Source organism: Betta splendens, chromosome 2 (genome assembly GCF_900634795.4).
Source record: "Betta splendens chromosome 2, fBetSpl5.4, whole genome shotgun sequence".
NCBI classification, from domain to species: domain Eukaryota; kingdom Metazoa; phylum Chordata; class Actinopteri; order Anabantiformes; family Osphronemidae; genus Betta; species Betta splendens.
The window spans coordinates 1841168-1847680 of NC_040882.2; the positions used below are offsets into that span (position 1 = coordinate 1841168).

Below are 6513 nucleotides of genomic sequence, written 5' to 3' on the forward strand. Positions count from 1 at the left end.
ATTGGCTGGGACTCAACTACCAGTGAACAGCTTGGAAGGCAGCTGTGCCTCACATTATAAAGCCACCGCTGCTGCTTGGTGTGGCCTGATGGTCATTTCTTGGGTTTTACAGAGAAAATGGGACCAGAGGCAGGTTTGCCTGTGTAACTCTACACCATTTTAGCCTAAGGTATCTCATTTCCTTACAGTTTGGTTCTACCACCACACAGGGTGGAATGTCAGCTTCTCATTATAACCTTTGTCTGTCAATTTGGGAACACATGCAATTAGTGATCTTGATTGAGATTTGAATGCCACACACACTTCTGACAGATATGCCAGATTCTCTTGAAAATGTTGACAAGAGTGCACTATGTACGGCTTTGAGGTGAGCAGTACAGAATAATACAGGGAAAGATCTTTTAACATTTCCAAACGCATTAATGTACAATTAAAGAACGCCAAAATAGTGATGAGTAAGAAGCACTGCAGACACGGTTAATAAAGGCTGGAGATGCTGGGAATTGAACCCAGGGCATCATACATGCAAAGCATGCCCTCAAGAATAAAAACATCAAAACACATTTTAGGTTGTCCTTTGAGGAATACATTTTGAGTAACTTGGTTTTCCCCTGCTTTCTATACACAAAAAATTCATGGTGTTACACACAAGTTTTGTATAAACCAGAATCAAACCTATGTCCACTCCCAATATGGCAGCTATGCTCACCATTGGTTAGATTCAAAGAGCACATCACTCCAAATCTTAGCCACTAGACGACCAAGGAGCTATACACCAAAAACACAACCTCAGTAAAGCTAATCACGCACATATAAGCTAGTCTGTGTAAAGCTTGCCAATTTGTCTGTGTAGTTATCCTTTATTTGGAATCGCAAGGAGTCTGTTATATTATATCAGGTTCTTCTGCCATTTACTACCTGAAATGTAAATAGCAACAGATCACGCTGAATGCCACTAAAACAGTTTATGAGCTGCCGTGGCTTCAAACTAGAGAAAAGTAGAAAACATTAAAATGGTTTTCTCGATGCAGGAAGAATGTAGCCTTAATCCAATATCATTCTTGATACAGGTAAAACTCTGGAGTCTTTTTTTCTGTTGCACAGAACAAAGACCGTGAAAGGAGTTTAAGGCGAATTCCTGACCGGGAATCAAATCCAGGCCCCGGCCAAAGTGCCGAATCCTAACCACTGGATGATCAGGGAACTACTCAAGAGAAACTGAAAACTGACGTTGACCTGCTGGCAAAGCTGAGGCCAATTTGTCCACTTCAATTGGATTTCTGTCACTGATGTTGTCAAGTTTTGTTGGTGCTGTTCTCATAGGGCTAAAGCGAAATGACTGATGACCGATTTTATCACATTTACAAAAAAAAACAAGCCGACATTTATACATATGGGTAGTTGTGGCCGAGTGGTTAAGGCGATGGACTTGAAATCCATTGGGGTCTCCCCGCGCAGGTTCGAATCCTGCCATCTACGATTCCTTGGTGACACTTTATTGCACAAGTAAGCCTTCCTCTAGCCATTCCTGGCAAAGCTGAGGCCAATTCGTCCACTTCATTTGGATTTCTGTCACGGATGTTTTCAAGTTTTGTTGGTGCTGTTCTCATAGGGCTAAAGAGAAATGACTGATGACCCATTTTAGTACATTTACAAAAAAAGATCGGCATTGTCACATATGGGTAGTTGTGGCCGAAGTGGTTAAGGCGATGGACTTGAAATCCATTGGGGTCTCCCCGCGCAGGTTCGAATCCTGCCATCTACGATTCCTTTGGTGACACTTTATTGCACAAGTAAGCCTTCCTCTAGCCATTCCTGGCAAAGCTGAGGCCAATTCGTCCACTTCATTTGGATTTCTGTCACGGATGTTTTCAAGTTTTGTTGGTGCTGTTCTCATAGGGCTAAAGAGAAATAACTGATGACCGATTTTATTACATTTACAAAAAAAGATCAACATTGCCAGATGTAGGTAGTTGTGGCCGAGTGGTTAAGGCGATGGACTAGAAATCCATTGGGGTCTCCCCGCGCAGGTTCGAATCCTGCCATCTACGATACCTTTGTTGACACTTTATTGCACAAGTGAGCCTTCTTCTAGCCAATGCTTCACTTCAAAACACATCTCAGATTATTCTTTGAAGTATCCATGCAAAGATCTTGGATGACTTGGCCTTCGGCACTTATCTTTAGGCTCATCTTTGCGAGGCAGCTTCAGGTGAACTGCAATTTTCCATTGTTGTGAAAATTCAAAACATCTAAAATTGAGGTAATGCAACTGCATTGGCTGGGACTCAACTACCAGTGAACAGCTTGGAAGGCAGCTGTGCCTCACATTATAAAGCCACCGCTGCTGCTTGGTGTGGCCTGATGGTCATTTCTTGGGTTTTACAGAGAAAATGGGACCAGAGGCAGGTTTGCCTGTGTAACTCTACACCATTTTAGCCTAAGGTATCTCATTTCCTTACAGTTTGGTTCTACCACCACACAGGGTGGAATGTCAGCTTCTCATTATAACCTTTGTCTGTCAATTTGGGAACACATGCAATTAGTGATCTTGATTGAGATTTGAATGCCACACACACTTCTGACAGATATGCCAGATTCTCTTGAAAATGTTGACAAGAGTGCACTATGTACGGCTTTGAGGTGAGCAGTACAGAATAATACAGGGAAAGATCTTTTAACATTTCCAAACGCATTAATGTACAATTAAAGAACGCCAAAATAGTGATGAGTAAGAAGCACTGCAGACACGGTTAATAAAGGCTGGAGATGCTGGGAATTGAACCCAGGGCATCATACATGCAAAGCATGCCCTCAAGAATAAAAACATCAAAACACATTTTAGGTTGTCCTTTGAGGAATACATTTTGAGTAACTTGGTTTTCCCCTGCTTTCTATACACAAAAAATTCATGGTGTTACACACAAGTTTTGTATAAACCAGAATCAAACCTATGTCCACTCCCAATATGGCAGCTATGCTCACCATTGGTTAGATTCAAAGAGCACATCACTCCAAATCTTAGCCACTAGACGACCAAGGAGCTATACACCAAAAACACAACCTCAGTAAAGCTAATCACGCACATATAAGCTAGTCTGTGTAAAGCTTGCCAATTTGTCTGTGTAGTTATTTATTTGGAATCGCAAGGAGTCTGTTATATTATATCAGGTTCTTCTGCCATTTACTACCTGAAATGTAAATAGCAACAGATCACGCTGAATGCCACTAAAACAGTTTATGAGCTGCCGTGGCTTCAAACTAGAGAAAAGTAGAAAACATTAAAATGGTTTTCTCGATGCAGGAAGAATGTAGCCTTAATCCAATATCATTCTTGATACAGGTAAAACTCTGGAGTCTTTTTTTCTGTTGAACAGAACAAAGACCATGAAAGGAGTTTAAGGCGAATTCCTGACCGGGAATCAAATCCAGGCCCCGGCCAAAGTGCCGAATCCTAACCACTGGATGATCAGGGAACTACTCAAGAGAAACTGAAAACTGACGTTGACCTGCTGGCAAAGCTGAGGCCAATTTGTCCACTTCAATTGGATTTCTGTCACTGATGTTGTCAAGTTTTGTTGGTGCTGTTCTCATAGGGCTAAAGCGAAATGACTGATGCGATTTATCAACATTTACAAAAAAAAAACAAGCCGACATTGTCACATTATGGGTAGTTGTGCCGAAGGGTTACAGGCGATGACCTTGAAACTCATTGGGGTACTCCCGCACAGGTACTGCACACGTAAGCCTTCCTATAGCCATTCCTGGCAAGCTGAGGCCAATTCGTCCACTTCATTTGGATTTCTGTCACGGATGTTGTCAAGTTTTGTGGTGCTTTCTCAATGGGCTAACGATGACTGATGAAGATTATACATTTACAAAAAACGACATCGGCACCAATGGGTAGTGTGCGCCGATGGTTTAAGGCGATGACATGAACATTGGGTTCCCCGACCAGGTTGAAACTGATCTACGACTTTGGGACACTTTATGCACAAGTAAGCCTTCCTTAGCCATTCCTGGCAAGTCGGGCCAATGTCCACTTCATTGGATTTTTCACGGATGTTCAAGTTTGTTGGTGCGTTCTCATAGCTAAAGAGAAATGATGAGACCTTTATCACATTTACAAAAAAAGATCGGCATTGCCAGATGTAGGTAGTTGTGGCCGAGTGGTTAAGGCGATGGACTAGAAATCCATTGGGGTCTCCCCGCGCAGGTTCGAAACCTGCCATCTACGATACCTTTGTTGACACTTTATTGCACAAGTGAGCCTTCTTCTAGCCAATGCTTCACTTCAAAACACATCTCAGATTATTCTTTGAAGTATCCATGCAAAGATCTTGGATGACTTGGCCTTCGGCACTTATCTTTAGGCTCATCTTTGCGAGGCAGCTTCAGGTGAACTGCAATTTTCCATTGTTGTGAAAATTCAAAACATCTAAAATTGAGGTAATGCAACTGCATTGGCTGGGACTCAACTACCAGTGAACAGCTTGGAAGGCAGCTGTGCCTCACATTATAAAGCCACCGCTGCTGCTTGGTGTGGCCTGATGGTCATTTCTTGGGTTTTACAGAGAAAATGGGACCAGAGGCAGGTTTGCCTGTGTAACTCTACACCATTTTAGCCTAAGGTATCTCATTTCCTTACAGTTTGGTTCTACCACCACACAGGGTGGAATGTCAGCTTCTCATTATAACCTTTGTCTGTCAATTTGGGAACACATGCAATTAGTGATCTTGATTGAGATTTGAATGCCACACACACTTCTGACAGATATGCCAGATTCTCTTGAAAATGTTGACAAGAGTGCACTATGTACGGCTTTGAGGTGAGCAGTACAGAATAATACAGGGAAAGATCTTTTAACATTTCCAAACGCATTAATGTACAATTAAAGAACGCCAAAATAGTGATGAGTAAGAAGCACTGCAGACACGGTTAATAAAGGCTGGAGATGCTGGGAATTGAACCCAGGGCATCATACATGCAAAGCATGCCCTCAAGAATAAAAACATCAAAACACATTTTAGGTTGTCCTTTGAGGAATACATTTTGAGTAACTTGGTTTTCCCCTGCTTTCTATACACAAAAAATTCATGGTGTTACACACAAGTTTTGTATAAACCAGAATCAAACCTATGTCCACTCCCAATATGGCAGCTATGCTCACCATTGGTTAGATTCAAAGAGCACATCACTCCAAATCTTAGCCACTAGACGACCAAGGAGCTATACACCAAAAACACAACCTCAGTAAAGCTAATCACGCACATATAAGCTAGTCTGTGTAAAGCTTGCCAATTTGTCTGTGTAGTTATCCTTTATTTGGAATCACAAGGAGTCTGTTATATTATATCAGGTTCTTCTGCCATTTACTACCTGAAATGTAAATAGCAACAGATCACGCTGAATGCCACTAAAACAGTTTATGAGCTGCCGTGGCTTCAAACTAGAGAAAAGTAGAAAACATTAAAATGGTTTTCTCGATGCAGGAAGAATGTAGCCTTAATCCAATATCATTCTTGATACAGGTAAAACTCTGGAGTCTTTTTTTCTGTTGAACAGAACAAAGACCGTGAAAGGAGTTTAAGGCGAATTCCTGACCGGGAATCAAATCCAGGCCCCGGCCAAAGTGCCGAATCCTAACCACTGGATGATCAGGGAACTACTCAAGAGAAACTGAAAACTGACGTTGACCTGCTGGCAAAGCTGAGGCCAATTTGTCCACTTCAATTGGATTTCTGTCACTGATGTTGTCAAGTTTTGTTGGTGCTGTTCTCATAGGGCTAAAGCGAAATGACTGATGACCGATTTTATCACATTTACAAAAAAAAAACAAGCCGACATTGTCACATATGGGTAGTTGTGGCCGAGTGGTTAAGGCGATGGACTTGAAATCCATTGGGGTCTCCCCGCACAGGTTCGAATCCTGCCATCTACGATTCCTTGTGACACTTTATTGCACAAGTAAGCCTTCCTCTAGCCATTCCTGGCAAAGCTGAGGCCAATTCGTCCACTTCATTTGGATTTCTGTCACGGATGTTTTCAAGTTTTGTTGGTGCTGTTCTCATAGGGCTAAAGAGAAATACTGATGACCGATTTTATTACATTTACAAAAAAAGATCAGGCATTGCCAGATGTAGGTAGTTGTGGCCGAGTGGTTAAGGCGATGGACTTGAAATCCATTGGGGTCTCCCCGCACAGGTTATTGCACAAGTAAGCCTTCCTCTAGCCATTCCTGGCAAAGCTGAGGCCAATCGATCACTTAATTTGGATTTTGTTCACGGATGTTTTCAAGTTTTGTTGGCAGCGATGATGTTCTCATAGGGATAAAAGAGAACATGACCTGGATGACCCATTTATACATTTACAAAAAAAGATCGGCTTGCCAGATGCTAGGTTAGTGTGGCGACGACGTAAGTGGTTACGGCATGGACTAGAAATCCATTGGGGTCTCCGCGCAGGTGCAATCTGCCATCTACGATACCTTTGTTGGACAATTTATTGCACCA

General features: G+C 42.2%; 5 non-coding genes across 5 annotated transcripts; all 5 read left to right on the forward strand.

Moving 5' to 3' along the window:
- The first annotated feature begins 1397 nt into the window (after window positions 1–1397).
- trnas-uga (transfer RNA serine (anticodon UGA)) lies at window positions 1398–1479 on the forward strand. Its single transcript has one exon. It is a non-coding gene; the product is annotated as a tRNA-Ser (tRNA).
- A 203-nt stretch (window positions 1480–1682) lies between these two features.
- On the forward strand, window positions 1683–1765 carry trnas-uga (transfer RNA serine (anticodon UGA)). Its single transcript has one exon. It is a non-coding gene; the product is annotated as a tRNA-Ser (tRNA).
- Window positions 1766–1969: 204 nt separating this feature from the next.
- On the forward strand, window positions 1970–2051 carry trnas-aga (transfer RNA serine (anticodon AGA)). Its single transcript has one exon. It is a non-coding gene; the product is annotated as a tRNA-Ser (tRNA).
- Window positions 2052–4155: 2104 nt separating this feature from the next.
- Window positions 4156–4237, forward strand: trnas-aga (transfer RNA serine (anticodon AGA)). Its single transcript has one exon. It is a non-coding gene; the product is annotated as a tRNA-Ser (tRNA).
- Window positions 4238–5860: 1623 nt separating this feature from the next.
- On the forward strand, window positions 5861–5942 carry trnas-uga (transfer RNA serine (anticodon UGA)). The gene has a single exon. It is a non-coding gene; the product is annotated as a tRNA-Ser (tRNA).
- The last annotated feature ends 571 nt before the right edge of the window (window positions 5943–6513 follow it).